Source organism: Taeniopygia guttata, chromosome 4 (genome assembly GCF_048771995.1).
Source record: "Taeniopygia guttata chromosome 4, bTaeGut7.mat, whole genome shotgun sequence".
Classification (NCBI taxonomy): Eukaryota; Metazoa; Chordata; class Aves; order Passeriformes; family Estrildidae; genus Taeniopygia; species Taeniopygia guttata.
This window is the reverse complement of record NC_133028.1, coordinates 20442696-20465971: the sequence shown is the minus strand read 5'-3', so window position 1 is coordinate 20465971 and position 23276 is coordinate 20442696.

Below are 23276 nucleotides of genomic sequence, written 5' to 3'. Positions count from 1 at the left end.
TAGAGTTTAAAACCTACCATTGTAATTAAAATTAATGCCATTCTAAAACAAAGCCCAAACTTTGACTTTAAACTAATGACAGCTCTGAACTTGAGAACAAAGGAAAACAAATACCATTTAATTAGAAATTTGACAAAAAAATCAATAGATATTATCTTGGCCAAACATCGTTATTTAAATAAGGCAGCAAGATTTAAAAAAATGCACAGGAAAAAAATAAATATATACTTTTTCTTTGTATCATGATGAAAAATTAATGCATATAAAATTTCTCTATATGAGAAAATTAGTATCCGTTCACGATAACTAATAAAGCATATGCCAAGAAAGTATCTATCTGGAAGTCTAAGTCAGAAAAAAATTGTGTGTTATTCAGAAGGATGTCGGTTAAATTAGTGACATCTCACTACTCTTCCTGTAAGATAGAATTTCAAGAGAGAAATATGTAAGGAATCAGCTATGGAAGTTACATTTCAAAGTTCATTTTTCTAACCTGATACTCACTAAAGATATGAATCTAACTGCACGGAAGTATAACTTACAGAAGGAATATTTTCAGTGTTCCAGGTCATCTCTGTATCCAAAGTGATCAAGAAGTAACAAATGAGAGGTGCAGTCATTTGGTAGAAATCAAAATCCTATGTGGGATTTATTAGTGAGTTTATTAGTATTTATTTACTACACTGATAACACTTTGTCACATATATTAAACTCTATGTTTCTTCTGCTTCACTGAGCAGCTTTAAATATAATTGGTTGATAATAGTGTGTTGAATCTACATATCAGCTATATAATGCAAAAGGTGAATATTCTGTGCTTAGCTCATTTTAGGAATTTAGAGACATGTCGTTTTCCACTTTATATTCTTTCCTGCGCATTTTATTTATGAAAACAATATGATGATGTTAAATATTTCGTATAGTCTTTCCTTTGTTAAATTATAATTTAAAAATTCTATACATATATAAAGTAACACTTGAGTCAGAATAAAGGAGCATTAAACAATAAGTTTTCTCAGCAAGCTTTATTTTTCTTTCTAGAAATATTATGTTATTTTTTCCTATAAACAGCTTGATTTATCAAGCAGAAGTTCCTTACAGATTTTTAGTTCTCTGTCTGTTTCACTAGAAATATTTCTTGCATATAGCACTGAGTTCCTAGTGTAAAGAATGAAATAAAATATTCATCAATTTATACAATGTTGAGTGTAGCAGAGATAATAATTTTTTATTACTATACATATCCATGTTTGAATTTTTTCAAAATGCCGTTTTAGTTCCAGAACAAAAACCATATGTTGAACAATTAATATTTTCTAAACAATTCTAGTAAATTATGTACTATGCAGTGAAAAATATTCTTTTAAAGGCTTATTATATGAAAATAAAAGCTTTTCTATTTAATAAAATGGACTTCTTTAGTATGTAGGTTGCAGGTATTATTATTAAAGGCAAAAATTCCACATTACTTACAAGAGTGATCGTACTAGGGCTTAAAAACTTGTCTTTTAACATGAATTTTATGGAATATAATATAAAAACTTAATAAATATGCACTATATACCATATTTAGCCTTTCAGTTGGGAGATACAAGTTCTGTCTAGAAACTCCCTAGAAGGGGAAATATGCCTGCTTTTCAGCCAGTTAAAAAATGTTGTTACTACATTGCCTGTCATCTTGAATCGCCTACAAATATCCTTGGGAGGTTATTTGTTCCTGAGATAAGAAATCAGAATCAAGAGAGACTTCTTAAATATGAAGTCTCACCATGAACAGCTGAACATATAACTCTTATTTAAATTCATTTCCACATAATAAATATGTGTAAAGATCTACAGTTCATGAAATGATCTTTGTCAGTTTGAAACATAATATGAGGAAAAGACCAGAAATTAGGCAATGAACTTCTCATGAGTCATACTGACAGTCACACAAGAAGCCATGTTTTTCTGAAATGTGGAAGTTTGTCTAATCTGATAAAGTCAGAAAGACTCGTTGGAGCATAATAACCACATGCATGCAAGATTTAAACTCTGCTTGACAACTTGATCACTACTAAGTTAGTAGTCATTGCAGCAGTTGTGCAGAAATTTTCACACTTTTCTTAGAAAATCATTTCTATGACCTTAAAAAGAGGTTCTTTCATGCCATATAAAAAAATAATGTTATTTTTTATTCACAAATGAGGGACACAGAGCTTAAGTTTTTTTTTCTCATGTCATATTTCCAAAATAATAACAAAAAGTAAAATTCATGTGGAAATCTCTCTCAGAATACCATATGCCTTTTAATGGCTTCCTTTTAAGACGCTTCAGTCAAGCAATTAAAAATCTCTCTTCTTCATAACAATGGAGGGGAAATAATATTTAGTGTCATATAATTTTAATAAGTATTATTAATAATGAATAATAGTGTCTCATTTATAAATATGTCTAGGGAATAATCAAAATTAAGAATGTGGAACCTTTAGGGTAGCATTTAAAAAACACTAAAAATATCATAAAAAATTATGGAATGAAACCCAGATGATTAGTCATTTTTGTCAAACACATCCCTTAACTGTTTATTCCATTCAAAAAATTTAATATTCACAGAATCACAAAATTCACAGAAAGTTTTTGATTGTAAGGGGTGTATTGAGATAATTTCTCCCAAACCATCTGCTCAAGAATGGTCAGCTAGAGAAAGTAATTCTTTTGAGTATCTCCAGACTCGGGACTCTGTCTCTTTTGGAAACCAGTTCCAGAGTTTCACCGCCCACACAGCAGAAAAGTGTGTTCTTGTATTCAGGTCGAATTGCAAGCACTTGTATTTGTGTTCATTGGCTCTTTTCCTTTCAGTCTGTCCCACTGAAAACACCCTTGCTTCAGCTAATTTGTATGCATTAATAAGATTCTCCCTGACCTTTCTCTTCTCCAGGCTAAAGAACCTCATCTTTCTGCACCTCTCCACAAAGAAAAGATGCTCCAACCCCTTGATCCTCCCTGTTGCCCTGTGCCAGACTCACTTCAGTGAGTCTATATCTCCGTTGTATAGGAATGCCCAGAATTGGGCACACACTGTGTTTTTTTATCAATGCTGAATAGAGGTTAAGGATCACCTCCATCGACCTGCTGTCAACACTCCTCCTAATGCAGCCCAGGCTGCTAAGCTTCCTTGTCACATGGACACATTGCTGGCTTATGGCCACCTTGCTGTTCTTTCATGCAAATCCCACGCACCACCATATAGAGGTGCATGGGATTGTTCCTCCCCAGCTTTGGGACTTGGTGTTCCCTTCGTTGTTTAGACATACATGGGCCCTCTATAGTCATTTATCCAGGCTTTTCATGTTCCTCTGTCAATCTGATGTATCAGCCATCACTCACAGTTTTCCATCATCTGCAAACTTGCTGAGAATGCACTTTGTCCCATCATTCAGGTTATTAGTGACCTCAGCATTTTCTGTTGTTCTTTGCCACCAGACTCCCTACCTTATTCAGTCCAGGGCTCTTGTCTTCTCTCTCTCTTTTTTCACTTGTGGAATACTTTGCAAGCTTTGGCAAGTTTATCTCCAGGTTTTGGCTTTTCTAACTCCACAAATCTGCATGATTGGTCAGAAACTCTAAGCTCTTTCCAAGTCCACTTCCCCTGTTTCTCTCTGTTGTACGCCTCCTTTACGTCTCATTTCAGATAAGAGGTCCTTGCTCATCCATACAGATTTTTGCCATCTTTGTTCGACTTCTACTTTTTAGACTAAACTGTTCTTCACCTTAGTGGGGGTTACCTTTTAATATCAACTAGTTCTCCTGGACCCCTCTTCTCTCCAGGCTTTAATCCAATATGACTCTTTCAAACAAATATCTGAAGTGGTTGAAATCCAAGGCTGTTATCCTGTTGTCAGTCAAGATATCTCTGATATGTCTTGAGCACTGCTATATTATACTTCTAACAGACATCAGGGTGCTTAAAATCACAGTGAGGACAAAGAATTTGCAGCTTCCTTTGGTTGTGTGAAGAAAAGCTTCTCTGCTTCTTATTCCAAATTATCAGGTCTGTAGCCAACGTACGCTGCAACAATGCCAGAGTAGGTCTGCCCTCTAATTATGACCCATAAGATGTCAATTGACTCCTGATACCTGCCAAGACAGCTCCATGCAACTCATTACAATAAGATGTAAATTTATATCCTAGATCCATAAAAGTAAATTATCCTGTTGTCTTCAACTGATGGCTTTACATTAATTACTTCCTGTAATTCAGAAGTACATCCTAACATGCAATATTCCGTTATTCAGTAAGAAAACAACTAATTCTGCAAAACACATATCGACTCATTCGTGCCTAACTTTTAAAATGAAAGTATATTTAGTTTTCAAGGGAAACCACAAACTAAGTAAGTTCTTGAATATATAATAAATATTTTAATTTTTTTAAAACTCTCAGATAAGTAATAGTTTTCAACTGGCTATATATTAAATATCTCTAAATCAAAGACATCTGCAATGAAAGACTTTGTAGAAGAAGCAGTAGCTCCCACACTCACCATAAAATATTTTTATTGACAACTGTCAAGGTTTGTATACTTGACTAAAAACTCCTTTTTTATACATTAGAATGACAGTTTTTAAACGCACATATGCAGTACCCACAACTTTGTCTCAAAGAGACTCTGCTCTCCCTGACCAAATTGTTAATAAATTTGAATATCTTTAATCTTTAAAGCTGGAGATGATATATAAAAGTGTCATACCACAATTATAACGTACAGGTCATTACAATAATTTCAATGTCTCTATGTTAAGTGTCAAATAGCTATTTCATTTGGAAGAATGATTAATTTGGTCATTTATCTGACAGGGTGACAAGATAAATCAGAAAGTTATTCTGCATTTACTTTTTTTATAATATGTAATCCACAATTTTCAAGAACTTAGAAGTTATGCTTCTTCTTTATAAGGCAGTCAGAGGAATAACCCATGCCTCTAGTAATTTGCACTTCTAATAAAAAGAGAAAAAAAACTATGTCTAGATCTTCCTCATTTACTGCTTTTTGTAATTTTTGTTGTTTCCAAGAAATATTGTTTGCCAGGGGCTCGTTGGTATACAAAATGCCTGGACTTTGATTTTGATATCCCATATGGTCTTCCTTGGTTTCCCAAGTGCTTACCACAGTGAAACCTATTTTCCTGGCAGCCGCAGAGGCCTTTAACAGCCCATACTACCCATTTTCCATTGTTCAGAGATGGCTCAATTTTTTTCTTGTTATTTTGGCACATAACTATGAACAGGTGTCAATAGGTGCAAGGAAGCATGTGGTGTCAGTATAGTGGGGCTGTCATTGAAGATGGACTCCTCTCCTCTTTTCCTGGGGAACAGATGTCCTTTGCAGTGTTCTGCAGGTCTTCCTATCTCAATCCTATTGATACCTGGCATCTCTGCCTAATGGCAAAAGCTCCACCAACTTCTGAATGGGCATCCTGCCATCGAAACAGATGGTCCTGGAGTCAGGCAGCCCAAAAAAATTGATGTGGATATATTTTTAAAGGCCATAATCCCAACTAGTCACATGGAAATAGTTGCCCTTTCTGTACGCCTGTTACTATTATTCAGACAATATGTTACTGATACTTTGCCTTTGATCTGGGTTAATAGTTCAAATTACATTGCATAAATTTCATTAAATGTTAACTTTTCTCTTATATACATAGATGTATGGATATATATGTACACAATCAAATGGAATTAATTTGCAGCATTTAGCAAGTGAGCAACTTATAACTTATTTACGTCATAATACTTAGCAGTTATGCAATCATTTAATATTCCAAATCCTTCATATATTCAACTCACATATTCATGAATTCATATTCAACATCTATATAATCAATCAAGGTCAAGGTAATCAATGTAAACACACACACTAGAATAAATAATATATGTCAAAATCTATGAAAATTTTCATGACTTTATTTGCTGAAAGCTCATTTGAATTATTATCATAGTTGATGTCTCTTTCATATTCTGAACCATCACACAGAAGTAATGAAGTGAGATTCTATATAACCCTTTCTAAAGAAGGTAGAATTAAATTAGACTTTGAATATTTTCCTTCTTTTGAGACTATAAAATTTCCAAAGAAACATTAAATTAAATCCATTCAACTCTTTAGGAATTTTTCATTAGGTAGCATTTACATATTTGTGCTATATCATCCTACATTAACCAATTATACATGCAATCACTTATGCAATTGGTTGCTGCCGTTTTAAATTTATATTAAGTGCATTTAAATTTATATTAAGAATGCAATGACTTAAGCAATTATATACAAAGGACACTGAAGTGAACTGGGAAACTTACAAAGAATTTCAAAAGTTATTTTTCAAAGAATACTCATTATTGCAGACATCCAGGAATCATATTCTAGGCAACTGCAGAAAATGGAAACTGCTAGAATGATTTGTTCTGACATTTTTTATTTTTTCCATCAACTAAGTTAATCTTTTTTTTATTGTACACAAAGTCTCACCCATCTTTCTTTCAAGAATCTAGCACCAGATCATGTTTACTACACTATTAGTTGCAAATATGAAGTATGTCTTTATTGTCATGTTATGTTATGCTGCAACAAGATTTTAAGTACATTCTCTTGTAGTATACACTTTTCAGAATGGCTGTTACAAGTTCTCTTTCATGTGAATAGGTAATAGCAGATGCAGAAGTGATTTGAACTGGGTAAATATTTCCAAATACGAAAATTTCCCACGTGGTTTCATTGTCATAGACATACATTTAAGTTCCAGTAGACAGATTTATTGTTGCTAAAAATTTCCAACTGAAAAGAGATGGATTTCTAGAAAAGGACATGACCTATTCCACCATTTTATTTCTTTAGCATAACTGATAACAGCTGTCATTTTTATCTGAGAGCATAGCATGTCCTCAGGCACAAGTAACAAGAAAAAAGACTGCATAATAAAATTGTATCTATGGAGTTGTAATTGTCATAAAAAGAAAGATAATACTGAAATAAATATGAGCTATAGGAAAATACAATAATGAACTATAACAAGGTAAATTAAATACTACCTGGGGAATAAAAGATGAAAAAGAAGACCTGCAGCTGTCAGACAACCCTACCAATCACTTGATTATATCATGGTATCAACAGAAACTCCATTTGCAGGGAAATCAATCTATCCAGCTTTATTTCATAGCAGTCTCACTGCTGTATGCTTATCTATGATTTATCCCCAATAAACATCAGAAAAAGCCAGGGTATGTCAGTTGATATAATAACATGTACTCCACCAGAACATTTTTGGCATCCTTAAGTGGATCCAAGGAGAATCAGTTGTTTCTCACAATCCAAGAATAACAACCTGTCTGAAAACAAGAGAAGTAGCTGGAGACTATAGATATTAGTAGCTATATTTAAAGTTGGGTTTTTTTTTTCCAAGATAGGTTAAAAACATACATAGAGTAAAAATTTGCTGTTGAGAATATTATGCAGGTTATGGGACCATGGATACCAGACAGAGCAGCACTTGCAGACCTTTAAGGCTTGAAGCAGTTTGTGACTTATGGAAGATACAGTGAATTTGCTGTTAGCCTAAAAATATGGATATCATACTGAATTCAACTCCTTTATACAGCTTTACAAATATTTTTGCTGTTACTGTTAGTCCAATGAAAGTGGTAAAATAATTAAAAGTGCTAAAAAATAATGATGGAATGGAAAAAAGAATCTATTAGATAATTTACAATCAGAGCTAAAGATACTACAAGGCATTTTGCTAAAGAACATAAACAGGGCAATCATTTTGAAAAATGTCCTGGCATTCAGAAGAGAGCTCTTGAGAATGGATGGTAGTATATTATTTCTGTCTGCTTTCAGGGAAGCCTTATTTTCAGTGGGATTCTGTTGCAGTCTGCGGTGGTGGTGGGCACAACTTTCCCCAAGAGAGTCTTGTGCTAACAGGTAGGAGCCACGACAGCACCAGCACACACACACAGACAGACACACAGACACACAGACACACACAACACACACAGAGCAGCTTGGCAGTGAAGACACGGGAGGGTCCAGGCATGGAGTTCCAACGTCTTTTATTGCAGGCAACATTGAAGAGCTCCAGGGGCCAAAGCTGAAGACAAAGGAGGGTCGAGGGTATAAATGCAGGGAACAAGGGGGTGGAGGAGAGTGTCAGGGAGCCAATGGTCTGAGGGCTCGGGGTGGTACAATGGGAAGGAACCAATAAGGAATGCCAGGGTGGATAGGTGGGGTTACATAAACCAATGGGGCAATGAGGAAGGGAGAACTTACTAGAACTTGAATATATAAGGGTAAAAGGGGTAGGACAGAACTGGGACAAATTAACATAGTGCTGCAGAGCACCATGGGAGCACAATGAGGGTCTTTCCTTACCCTAAGCTGTGGGGAATGCCCGGAGCCTACGGCATGTCCCTCCAGGGCATTACCACTGCCTGCTTCCCCATAGGCTCACGGGCCTCCACAAGGTTCAGATACCCATATTGCTTTCTTACTTCCAGTAGAAATTACGTTGTCTGTGATTATATTTACATCTATATTTCTTACTTGAAAGTTGATATATTGTTTCATTGAGAAGCAATGGAGAGCAGATCAGGTCATACTGGAGACAGCAATTCAACCCTGCCCTTTTCACGTCTTTCTTTCCCGAGAAGATATTTATACCCTTTAATAAAATCAGCTTTCAAACTTCTAATTAAGGCAATCTAGATTAACAGCATGATACAATAAGAGGACTCTGCAGGTGGAGTTATAAGGCACATATAGAACTTCCACTGCTATTTTCTGAAAGTTGTCCCTGCATTAATTTCCCTGCAATCATTAAAGAATGCAGGGTAAACACATGCTTTACCCTTATAATTTTATTAATGACTATTGACTTATTTGAATAATTTCTGAATTATAGGTTCCATATATTATTCACCATAACAGTGACTTGATGTATTCCAGCATATAGACACATTTTTGTTTAAAAAACAGTAAGAAATGGTCTTTATAAATTTTTTCTCTCAAGGTCTTCAGGTCATTTATTGCACAGTGCCTCTTTCTCTCAATAAAGAGCTCAGGTATAGCAAAGATTGTTGTGTCAGTGATAGCAGGCTGCCCAGGTACAGTAATGAGCTCACAGCACAAGGTTTTTCAGAGTAACATGGCTTTCACATGGTCCTCTGGGAAGGATAACATGTTCTTACTGGGGATTTTATTTGCTCTGCTGATTATTATTTCACAGTAGCTACTGCATTTCTGACAACCAAACTTTTTTGCTTTCATTCCATTTCATTTTGCTTTGTTATAAATTCCCAAAAAGTTAAGGTTAATTATTTGTCTGTGATTCTAGATTTACTGAAGTGTAAAGAAGAAATCCTATTTTAATTCCAGTGTTCCACAAAACAGGTAAACTTAGAGAAGTTTGCATTAGCACAATGACCTTCTGCTGTGAAAGTGATTCTTAACAGGAGTCATGCCAGCCATTATATGACAGGGAACTTGGTGTCCTTGTGGTTTTAATAATGAGATGTAATTTAGTAAATTATGCTACATGTGTATGCAAAATCAATGCTAAGGGTTTTTTTATTGCTTGTGCATTTGAAAAGACTGAGATGTAATAGAAATCCACAGTATCATTACCTATATCTTATAGTACTGATTATGAAGTTATGTATAGAGGGTCACCACCTCAGGAAAACATTTCCCTAAATTTGCTGTGGTATAGTTAGCTGAGAAATATATTCAGTGCTGAGAAGCCAGAAAAAAAACGTGCATGATTGTACAGGTGAAAAATATAGCACAGAAAATAAAATTGATTTTGGACATCATCATTCTACTTCTGAGTTAATAAAAATAACTTTAATAAAAAGAACTAGGAGCCCTGTGTATCAAGCTATACTGTTTCTTTTTCATAATCTCTATCCAAACATTCCTAAATATAGGAGCCCCTATGCAAGGCTAAAAAGAGGTCTCCTTAAATATCAGCTTTCAAACATTGCCAGTATGTTACAATTCCTTTTAGCCCAAAGCTTCTTACAAAAACACTATTTGCTTTGCATTATTTAACTTAATTTGGAAATGTTCACTTATAATTCATCTCCCTCTATTTTTTGAATGATGAAAGAAAAAGGTTTTTTTGCAATCTGTTTGATTTTTCTTTATACTTAGGAATGGCACTGCTAGGGACAACTGAGTTTATGGGAAAATGACCATTTCTGTTGCCATGAGATTTGTGAATTTCAGTGAGAAGTATACAGGATTAAATACACCTTTCTTGTAGTAAAGAAACAACAAAAAAACACCTCAAATCCTAACCAAAGAAAGAGACAACCCGCCTCAGATCAGCTCCAGTCCATTCGACTTTAGCTCTGAAAGATCATGAGAAAAAACTAGAAATAAACATCTCAAGAGTAGCAGACCCCGAATAATTAAAAAAAAAAATCAGATTTTTTATTTTCCAAAACAGATATGGAGATAAGGCTGGATTTAGGTTACCAGTGTAAGTCTCAATGCAAGAAAGAAGATGTAAGACTGTGGGAAACCAGTTGAATCAAGCATGAGGAACAGCCATTCTGGGAAAATGACAGTCCTTTGGAAACACATGGACATAACACAAAATTGTGCTGGACCATTTCAACCTATATGCAGAAACTTGCCTACCTTCTTTTTTTTCTTTTTTTTTTTTTTTTTTTTTATGTTATGTAATTGTCATAATGAGGTGAAGCTAACTAGGTTGTGCTTTAAGGCTTCAGCAGATAAAATAGAAAAAATGAACATATCTGTCTAGTATGCATGAAGTTGCCCACAAAACTATAATTTCAAGAAAATTTCCTGAAAATACTTATAAAAATATTTTCCTATATATTAAATTATTATAATTATGTCAATGCTTCACATTATGCTATAGAAATGGAAAGAAAAATGCATTTCTCTTATAGGCAATTTGTAATATTTTACTTTCAATTCAATCAATATTTACTTTCAATTAAGACATAGCAGAATTTCTATAAAAAACATAAAACATTTTGAACTGCTTCTAAATTGAAGTATTGTGTCCTGTTGTCCCACTGAAGGTTGCTTGGCCCTGAGCTCTGATATTAAGTCTTGAATGAAAGTTTCTTTAATTGAATTTTCAGGAAAATTGTCTATTTTTCTTTAGAAATTTACATAGAATTATAATTACCTGCATTGTATCACACCAGCAACACAGACATCCAACTAGTTACTATATAGTGACAGAAAAAAAAGGTCTTGGATTTTGATATAGAATGGTCTAATTTGAAAACAGCAGCATCAAAAAAAAAATCCAAAAAAAGAAAGTTGAGTAATTATGCAGTCTGCACTAGAAACTTGTCGATGTATCCTGTGAAAGGAATTGATTGTTTCATAAAATTAAAGCAGCATTACTATGTTACCAATTTCCATATTTTGTTGCAGTTTCAGATAAATTTCCTCAAAACTTTTTATTAAAATAGCTGAAAATTCTTTTGGTACATATTTTTGATCAAAAAAATAAATACAATATAAAAGAATCATTTTGAGGATTTCATATATAAGGTCTCTGAATAACTTGTTTTACTATTCCTTTTAAAATATTGTTCATCTTTTAAGTCATGATAGAATAGCTATTTTATAAATTTTTGATTATGTAGAGCTGAATTGTAAAGAATAGTCCTCCATTCATGCCTAATCCAAACCTCTAGAGGAATTATAGCTGCTGCCTAGAATGAAAAGAGGTTTCCTTGCTATTATTTAATCATACAATCTCTTATCTATTATCTACAGTAATAAGAGCAAAGTTCAAAAGTGGTAAGTCCTTCTTCAAATTAAATACCATTAACTTTAGCCTCACATCAGATTTTCTTGAGATGTCTAAAAAAAAATACTTTCTTTGGATATCTTCAATAGGCAATTCATCCTCATTTGCAAGTAGAGCGTCTGAAATAAAGCACTGTGCACAAAACATAGAAAACTTTACAGTATAGTAATGTAGAAATACTGCATTCATTTGCAAGAAAAATAAAATATTTTCTCATTGTTTTTGGTGAATTTACTTGTAAATGCAGTTTTTGGACCTTTCAGGTATCAATGCTAACATTCCTTCCAACCTGGTTAAATCCTATCCATTCTTGATTTATCATCAGTAGAAAATTCTGTCTCAGAGTCTTGAAGTGCCTGCCTGTCTCAAGCTGCTTTAGAAAGGAGTACCTGTAATTCTAGAAGCAAAACCAAAGACACAAGAATTCCGTCTTTTCTCTCTCCTTGTGTCAAGTCCCTATATGCTATTAAGTTTATCATTATTAACTGAATTTCTCAAATTAATTATAAAGGTTTTTTTCAGGTTTTTGGCCAGTTTATGATTAGCCTTCGTGCATAAATTAATGGGATATTAAAACTTGACAGTGTCTTACAGAAAGGAAAAAGCTGTGATCCACCTAATGGTTCTCAGGAACGCATTGCAAAAGCAGTCAGAAAGTGCCTCCAACAGGATTATCTAACACAGATGGACTACTGGAGATGGAATTTGGCTATGACTCATCTCACCTCTGGGCACTGGCAAAGATCCCCTGAACTATCTCCATGCAGCAGTAATGCTGCCCAGCTTATGCTTTAATATAATACCTTCTGAAAGTATAACATCTCTGGTCACTATTATTTAGATTGTTTTATGTGACCTTTCCTTCATGGTAAAATCTCTGACTTCTATGGACCAAGGCAGATGTTACAATTTTGTTGAGTTTTAAACCTCATATTGAAAAACAATATAAAAAAGATGGGGAAATAACAAACCTCTTATCATGATAATTATTGTTATTATTTAAAAACAGAGACAAAAAGGGAAAACTACTATTTTTAAAGGAAATTTTAAACAAGTAATTCCTTCATATTTTCCAATATTCTCATTCATCAATATTCTATGTATGCTTGATTGCAAATGCACTAAATTGTTGATTACATTTCCTACCAAGGAACAAAATTCTGATAAAAATATAGCCCTGACTAGCTTGAAAAAATCTTTAGTGAAACTGCCATTTCGTTCCAGGAACAGAGATTCTAACATTTTGTCTGTGTGCTTGCTTGAAACAGTTTCTCTGAGACTGTTAAAGCCTGAAGTATTTGAATTAGATCTCTTCAGTTTGTTTGACCTTAACTGCTGTACAGTTCCTTTTTTTGTCTTAGCTTCAGATACCTGTACTTAGAGATCTTTATGTGCCTAGTTTGCAGAGTGGGCATACTTTTATCTTTTGTGGGATGTCTCGTTATTCCATATGAAATTCAGTTCCCAAAATAGTCATATAAATTAGCTGGACAAAACACATCTTTACAGCAATAAATCCTTAAACTTTATGTGTATTTATGATTTGTTTGGAGGACTCCAAAAGCTCCAAGGAACATTTCAACAAGGAAACTGAGTGTGATTAGTACACAAAACTCCTATAAAAACTTTTCAATTTTTAATTCCTAATTTTTCCAGCTTTCCATTTTTAATTCCTAAGAAACAGCTGCTACAACGTAGTTTAAATACTCTTAAAAGTATTTAAACAAAAAAATATTTTCTGAGGTAAATTTTGACAGTAATTCTGACTTTTTGGATTGTTGGTAATTGCTCTTGCTGCCGTTTTACACAACAGAAAGATGTGTTTGAATCTGAATCCTTGCTAGTCAAGAACAGTAAATAGCAATTCTTGAAGCATGGGAAATACAACTAGTAAAGAAGATTACTTTGTATATAGAAAATTTTCAGCACAGGGGGATTAGTGAAAAATCAAACAGACAGTTTGTGTGAGAATTTTGACAGTGGTTCAGCAAGATTCCCTAATGGATAAAATCAAAATGAACCACATGGAAAAATAATTTTGTACAGAAATTTCTGAAGGCACTATGTCAGTTTCTGAGTCTCAAATCTCTGTGATGAAGAAATTCACCTTCTAAACTTTCTGTGCACCCACTTACACATTAATTTTCTTAAAGATCTGCTAGCCCTATCAGGGAGCATCTGAAACACAGATAGTAAATGACAAAGTGTTGAAGTTCAGTGAGGAAATACTGTATAACTCTCACGCCCATACCTGAGCGTTTAAATATCACATTAACAATAATTATTGATACACTTACTCTAAGAGGATTTGTGCGCCACCACACAATGCTTGCAAAGTTAGCAAATTAGAACAAATGCATAATAATTTTATTCCTATTTAAGATGTAGTACAGAGTTCAACTACACAGGCAGACACAAACTGACACTACAGAATTTTGTTGATAAAGGATTTCCCTCAATCTTTCCATTCACGTTAAAATAAATGTATTTTATTTTGCGAGGTTGATATATCATAACAATTAAATAATTTATTTCCAACATTCTTTGTGATCATACTAAACCTAAAAAAATGAAATAAAATTAAAAACAAACAAACAAATTCAAAATTTTTTAGGCTGTCCCACCCTCCATGACTCTTCTGATTTTGCTGCTGAAACTGTAACTGTAACTCTGAAAATAAATTTTATCTCAACACACTTCTAATGTTCTCCCTCTGAAGTACAAATTTATCAAGTTACCAGTAGAAAAAAATATTCATAATTAATAATTTAATTGATGTTAACAATTTATTAAAATAGATTTTCAAGACTAACAGTCACATGCATAGGGTTTTTAACTCCATAACTTTATGCCTGTTGAAATGCTCACCTTTCTGGGAGGGAAATCTCCGACTCTTGTTACATCTCTCTCAAGAGTGGAGGGGGAAAAAAAAAGGAAAAAGTTATCATTACTATACTGAGGGAATAAGAACAACAATACAGAGCAACCACAAGCTGTTCATTCATTAAGAGACTATGAAAATTTTACTTCATACATTAAGAGATAATGAAAACGTATTTTTACCGCAGGAATTTCCATGACCTTTATACCTTGCTCAATTTTTTTTCTTTCTTAAAACAAGGGGGTCTGTCAAGAAGTTTTTAGTCATGTTTGTAATCAATTTCCTAAAATACATTACACTGTGCATTGGAAAGTTACAAATGTTTAAAACACTGAGACACTAAGATCAAATTTTGCTTTCAATGTGAATTGTACCAGTGAACAATTAACCAGGTTAATTACTGGTTATCCAGGTAATTAACAGGTAATACAGTAGAATTTTACTCTTGCGGTATATCAGCTGATGTCCCTGACATAACCTGGCATAATGTCCTCAGACTACAAATGACAGGACTGAAAGTCTGTTGTCATGACATCTTTTAGGCAAATTCTAAGTAGAGAAGTTTGAGGGAGCTGAGTTAAACAAAGACACTGAAGCAGAAATATTTTAGTAAGTCTGTAGGTGATATTAGGATCAAAAGCAAAGTTGCTGTACTTCCTGTATGAAAGAGTCACAGTCAAATGTATGTCAGTACTGTTTATTAAGGTGGAATTAAAACTATTGGAGATGCAGTGGCTAGGATCAACTGATAAGAAGGAAGGATCAGTAATGGAGAGAATAAAAGAGTTCAAAATATGTTAAAAGTAGTGTAACCAGAGGGAATTTGGTTGGAAAGAAGAAATTCAGCATTCATGAATAGGCAGGTTTGACATGGGAGGATCAAAACAAGAAGTATATAAAAACACTCATAGCTGACAGAAAAGGCTGCAAAGGTTACGGACTGGAGTTGGGAAAGAGGACTGTATTGGTCATGGCTCCATGTAGCAATTTTATGTTATGCAACTAATGAGAAAAAAAAATAATACAAAGTGACCAAGTCATAAAGAGATCTCCAAATTGCAGTGTCTAGCATTTCTATTTTTTTTTTTTTTGAAACAGTATCAAGCTAATATATGTAATTCTGTGCTTCACTATTTGCTTCATATGTATCTATGTTAATGATTTATCTGATAACATAGTTTTAATTGGCAAAAGAAGCCTATACATTCTTTTATGTAACTCCCTAGGCTCTGTGGTAGCCTCTTAATTTTTTAAATAAGATGTGTTTGTATATGTGTAGGGATAGAGTTATATTTTGAAGAGAACTTATCTCATCAGGTTTGAATGTACTTGATACAATTTGAAAAGCAAGAATTGAGAAGTATCATTTTGTATGCTGAAGCAGTGAGTTTACGTCTTTTACATTTCAGTGATTATCTTTCACACATTAGGTACATTGTAGAACAACACTGGAAAATACTGCTGTGAAGTGGAAAGACTCAGAGTATAAATGTAAGGAAAATATTGCTAGAATCAGTTATGATTTAATAAGTTGGGAAATATACTAGTAAAATAATTCAAGATAATACAGAATAGTGTTTGGTCTGCATCAAGCACTCTTTCTTCTGAAACTGATTTGTGGGTTTGAAATAATATTATTGGATTTTTATATCTATCATCTATCAAGCCAAAATTCTTATTTAAAAAGTGGGCATCAGAGTAAGTTTTATTTGTTATTCAGGAAACAGCATCCTTGAGTATGTGAGATAAACAACCAAACTCCCAAAATACCTAATTTCTTTAAACTGGTGGTACAATGAGGGGGGAACAACACAATGTAGCACATACAACTGGCTGTATGAGGTCATGTTGCACAAAGCTATCAAATTCAAAAACTGGTTTTGAGCACTTACTGCCAGTGGGTTCTTACCTACAAGCAGTCAGTCTTTTACTGTTATCCATTGGAAAGAGTCAGTGGCAGGTGTTCTGCTTCTGGCACAGCTCTGCTTTAGAATTTATGGGATTCTTTCTTTTTCCGAGGAAGATTTCATTAAATGCTGTTACAGCTCTCTATGCATAGTCAACAACCCTAGACTGAAACAAGAAAGAAGAAAAGAATTCCTTCTCCCTGCAGATTCTGAACAAAAGGAATATATTATCCTAATTCTTATTGCAGAGAAGAATGATGCCTTGTATGGTACCATTTATTGTTATAATAAAGAACAGGTTGCTGGTAAGACAAGCTGTTCATTAGAATGCCATTGGCAATAACAGTAAGAAGTATGTAACTAGATGTTCCTGCCAGCCTAAAGACATTTTGTACTCATGAACAACCCTTAGGATATTCTTTCAACAAACTACAAACTTTTACTTGCCTCAAAAATATATAGGTGTCCTGTAGACTAAATTTATGATACAAAGAAATTTATCTCAGGAGCACCCCATACACAGAAATAAAAAGGTTATTATTCTGGTGTGTATCTTTCAGAATCCATGAATTTCAGTTCCAGCCATAGCAATTTATCTAAAACTAGGAAAAAACTGTATTGGTTTGCTTTGTTTGCTTTTTTTTTTTCCTTGCTTTTTGTTTTGTTTTGTTTTGGTTTTTTTTCCATTCCATCTGCGGAACTTAGTTCCATTTTTAAGACCTGTGTATTGTATATTAAATTTTTTCTAACTGATTTACATGAATGGCATCAGCTTATTCCATCACAGCAATAAAATTAAATTCATTATCACATGTGAAATCTATACTTTTTCGGTTAACAGTTGAGAATAAGTACAAAATTTAATTAAGAGAATGAATTGATGTCATGAGAATGGAAAATAAATTTAAGAAAATTATATACTAATGGAATTTTGTTCTAATATAATTTCTGTAATGGATGCTTATTTGCCTTATAGATTTAGTAAATGTTTAAAAAAAGTTAATTTTTGTAATGTAGTGGGTTGACTTTGTTGACTTCCAGGCACCCACCAAAACTGCTCTATCACTTCCCTCCATAGCTGGACGGGGGAGAACACTCCAGAAACCTCTTGTTTTAGGATATGGAAGTGGAGTAGAATAGTTTAGGAAAACAATTGTTCTTAGATGTGAGCTGCTGCTTCTCTTTTGCACTTGACAACAGGTCAGCATGACAATTTACATTTACATTTACACCAAGTTATAGACATGAAACTCTCATACTCTGAGAACTCTCAATATTTTCAGGGAATGTCTCATATTGAAATTCATGGAAAGAAATAAAATCCAAAAGCTGCCTATGTGAAGTTACTAAGCAGTGTTAGAGGAAAAAAAATAGTCAATTTTTTTAGTCATGATGACAGAAAAGTCCATCCAATTATTAATATAGGCATACTCCTAGGAAGGAATGGTTGGAAAAACAATGTCATATAACCAAGCTTATATGTGCCTAAATTTAAATCTAACCCATTCAATTAATGAATGGCTTAATGGTTCATTTTCTGCTTTCTTGTTGTAGTGTTTAGGAACTAGACTACAGAATCGCAAAATAAGCTGAGTTTAAAGGCACCCACAAGGATCATCAAATCCAACTCCTGGCCCTGCACAGCACCATCCCCCAGATTCACACCATGGGCCTGAGATCATTGTTCAAACACTTGAGCTCTGTCAGGCTTGGTGCTGTGACCACTTCTCTGGAGAGCCTGTTCAGTTCCAAACCACCCTCTGTGTGAAAAACTTTTTCCTAATATCCAGCCTAAACTACCTTTGACATTAACTTCAGCCACACCCTCCGGTCGTGTCACTGACGACCACAGAGCAGAGATCAGTGCCTGCCCCTCCTTTGCAGTTGGACACTACAACAAAGTCTCCCCTCAGTCTCCTCCAGGATGAACAGACCAAGTGATCTCAGCTGCTCCTCATACAGCTTCTTCTAAAGGCCCGTCACCATCTTCATTGCCCTCCTGCTACGTCAAGTTGTTAAATACAGAAATTTCAAGAGAAACAAATTAAACAAATTTATTAACCTATCCATGCTCAGTATATTTAAATATTGTTTAGCTCAGCTGTTTGTCATAGAAGGGGAATAACTTTATGGCATATTTTTCCAGCTTTATCCACAAATCTATAAACTGGTTTATATTTGTTATTAATATTGACTTAAATAAGGTATGCAAAAACCTTTTTTTTTTTTGTAAAATAGTGCCTTATTAGTGCTATTTTATCACCTTAGGCCATCCAATGCTACTAAAAATAACTTTTTGTTTTAAGGAGTCTACTTGTGACCTAAAATGACTTTATCATTAACAGCATTGTATTTTATTTTGAAAGCGAGGATCTTAACTAAAGCCAAGCCTTTTTTCTCATAAATTTAAACTACTTATATTTTGCATATGTAAACTTTCTTAGTTTATTTGAACAGTGTATACTCTATAATATTTATTGAAATAGCTCGTATTTTAAGCAGGAGTTCATTAGGCTTATGTTGGTCCTATGAGTATACATTTCACAATCTTAAAATTTCCCTTATAGAGGTTCTGTCATGTGCGTAAATGAGATTCACCTGTATTGTAACAAGTTGGAGGAGGAAAGCTGTCCATTTCAGATAAGATGTTCCTATTTAACATTTTTATAATATACAGTAACAATACAGACTCTTATAGCCAAATGCGTAACTGTGCATAAAACAACTTTCTGACCGATTATAGTACAGCCACAAAACTTCTCAATTGCAATAAAAGACCATAAATACACCTCTAAAGTTTATTTTTCAATTTTGCCTAATTGTTGCTTTTGCATTCTTAAAAAATTCCACTAAAGTAGTTATTCATTCCTTCACCTCCACTACAGATGTGTTAGAAATGCAACACAATTTATATATCTCATATGTTTTTATCTGATGAATTGTTATTATTATTAAAGCACGAATCACAGCACTGTAAAGAGGAAAGATTAAGGTGAAAACACAGGGAAATTAAATACTACAATGAGTTGAAAAATTTTATCTAGAGTAATGCAGTCTTTCATATCTATTAAAAGATAATAGACACTATACAGGCCTGTATGCAAAAAAGGGAATAATAAGGAAACTATAATTTGCTTAAAGAGAAGATCATGCTCAGGTATCCGTGATGTGTCATGTTACTACTGATATCAAGATGACTGAAAACATTTCCTCTAGATTTTGCCAAGTTCCTAGTGATGACTTTGATCTAGGACACTTCAATAACCTTTTTATGGCAAGTGGTTTTATGGTGAAGGGGTGAAGGAAATCAATAAGAGTACCTATTAAATTCCCAAAGCATGCAAAGGTAAACTGAACTTCCTGTTGAGCAAAAAGTCTTTTACAATAACCTTTCACCTTTACTTTGAACTTACTTCTTCATATGTGAACAATTTACCTTGAAGTTAATTTCATACAGAATTCAAGGACAGCCAGTTGCAAATGTGTGAACTGCAAAATCACTTCAAGAAACACGGCTTTGTATTTATTACAAACTGAAAATATATTCCCCAGAATGATGGAGGTAAAGGAAGAAGAAAAAAAAAAAAGAAATAAGGGAAAAGAAATAAAGAAGAAAAAGTAAAAAAAAAAAAAAAAAAAAAAGGGGAAAAGGGGGAAAAATAGGATAGAATTCTAAGCAAGAGAAATGTTCCTGAACTTTACCTGATTCTTTGCTAACCAAATATAAAAAGAGATACCTTTTTGAACACAGGTTATTCAAGAGAGAAATAATTGCTTTAATCAGAATTATGGTTTTGGATCAACAAGAAATCACAGTTCATATTTTTAGCCCTTGATTTTTATCTTCACTGATGGAATAATTCTGCTTTCATGTTTTTGAAACCTTTAGAAGGATTATTTAAAAAATTTGCTAAAAGCAATTATAATTTAAATCATTACATATATGTATGTGTACACACTTATATCTGTCTTCAATATATGAACTCAATTACTAAATTCTCTTATGCCACTACAAAAATATCCTTACATATTTACTCTTTTTTTATAGAATACTCAAAATGTTAATTTCTTCAAAAAAATCAGTGAACAACAGAAAAAAAAACAAAACTAACATAAGAAACAATGACAAATGCACATTTCTTGATATACAGAATTTCTGAAGGCATGTAACAGCAGTTATAAATTTGCTTATTTGCATGCTGCATAGGACATTACATTTTAATCAATCCTAAAAATATTTTGCATATCACTAAATTTGAGAAAAACTCTTCAATGTCCTAATGTTATCTTACGAAATTATGAACTCGATTTGCAAAAGAAACTTGAACCCTTTCTGAGCTACAGACTCTTACATGCTGCTATTAATGAATTTAAACATGTCCAGTTAATATATTATGGTAGAACATAGAACACAACTTCGTTAACAGTTGGTATGACTATTTTTCCCAATCTATTTTATATTCTCCCACATAGTATGTATCAAGACTTGGTTAAAATGATATGTGAACAACTTCCAGTTGACAATTTGCAGGAAGATATGATGTTTTTAACATGAAAACACTTTAATGAGCATGGCTTTGGACATTTTAAGAATGCTTTTGGACATGCTTCATCTATTATTGCATGTTTACTCATAAAGTCATAAGGGTTCACAAGACTAATAGAATTGTACTGTGTACATTGCCTTTATCTGCAGGAAATGCTCATCAGACATCTCTGAGAGATAAAACAGTTATTATTTTTCCAGAAAAAATAAAGGGAAATGAAAATTATTTCTGGCTTCAGTTCTGTAAAATAATTTAATTATGTTACTCATATTTCATTGTCTTTCCCAATTAAAAGGTGCTCATAATTTATATATTTTTGCATTTTATCATTGATAATTTAGATATCTTTGGTTTTTTGTATTGAATAAAACTATCCAAGTAAAACATCATAAAATTACTGTTGTTTGCTTGTTTACTTGTTTTTAATTGGATAGTAAACAATATTTAGTGAAGGGACACAGTATCATTAGTGAAGATATTACTCATATAATATAGGCTCTGCTTTCCTGCAGTTCTGCTTTTCAGATCATAGCTGTTGGCTTCCTAATAGCCATTTGAAAACACAAGAAACAAAACAAAAAAATTATTCTCAAAGGGTATACATAGCAGCTATTGCTTAAGAAAATCATGCTCAAAAATCCATTAGATAAAACTTATTTTAAATTTGTATTAATGTTGACACATTTAATATCTATAAACTCTTGCTAAAGAGATGTGTTTTAGTTCACCGTTTCTCTCAAATGTAAGATTTTGGGGTCTTTGATGGTTTATTGTTTGGTTTGGGTTTCTGAATTTTTTTGTCCTTTGAGTTTCCCTCCTCTAACCAGGCAGCAATTTTTCATTGCTGCTGAAAGGAGATGGTTCTTGTATAATGTTTATATGAAGAAGCATACACTAAGAAAGATAATCAGTTTAATGCTAAACTTTACTCTCTCAAGTGTCCTACTCGGAATAGGTTTTTTTCCTACTGCCCATGTTTTCAGCAGCATAGCTTAAATATCTAGCTGAGAGCACCCATAATAATATACATCAAAACAGTGTGACCTGTAAGTCATATCTTGACTCTGTAGCCTGACAGAGTTCCATTCAGAATTTGTGCCCAAAGCTACACTCTCTGTCATCCTCTGCATACTCATCACTTGCCCATTCATTTTTTTCATTTTGTTGTTTCCTTCTCAGGTAAGTAGAGCACCATGATGTTGCTGCAGCATTTCTTCCCACTGTGCTTACTATGTGATTGCACAATTTTGTCCCACTCTGTTAAAAGAGTTTCTTGTATGATCTTTTACACAGAACTTTAATATGCTTTCTTTAGTCTCAGGACAAGTTACATATTTCTGAAGGATGTTGTGTCATCCAGAGGAACCTGGACAAACTGAAGAAGTGCATCTATGGGAACCTCATGATGTTCACAAAGCCAAGTGCAAGGTGCTGCCCTTGGGTTGGGGCAAACGCCAGTGTCACTGCAGGCAGGAGGCTGGGCAGAGGGACCTGACAGTGCTGGTGAATGAGAGGCTGGGCGCAAGGTGGCAATGTGCACTTGCAGCCCAGTAAGCCAATTCTGTCCTGGGCTGCATCCAAAGAAGTGTGACCAGCAGGCTGAAGTAGGTGATTCTGCCCCTCTGCTCCACTCTCATGAGACCTCACCTGGAATGCTGCATCTAGCACAGGAAGGACATCGACCTGTTGGAGCAAATCCAGAGGGGGGCCCTTAAGATGATCAGACGGCTGGAGAGTTCTCCTGTGAAAACTGGCTGAGAGAGCTGGGGTTGTTTAGCCTGAAGAAAAGAAGGTTCTGGGGAGGCAGCCTTCCAGAACCTAAGGGGGTGCTACAAGAAAGCAGGAGAGGGACTCTTTAGAAGGGCATGTAGTATAGATCAAGGAGTGATGACTGAATGAAAAACTTTATACAATGCCTGCTTTTGAAATTTACTATATAATGGATTATAATAAAATAATCATTATTTACTTTTATTGGGGAGACAATATAATTGTAATGGGGATCCTTCCGATTGCAGAATTAGCTTTCACTCCTTTGCCTCTTTCTCTATTCTTCATAATTCTAAAGTCTGGATTTAGTATAGCCCTCTTATTTTTTCC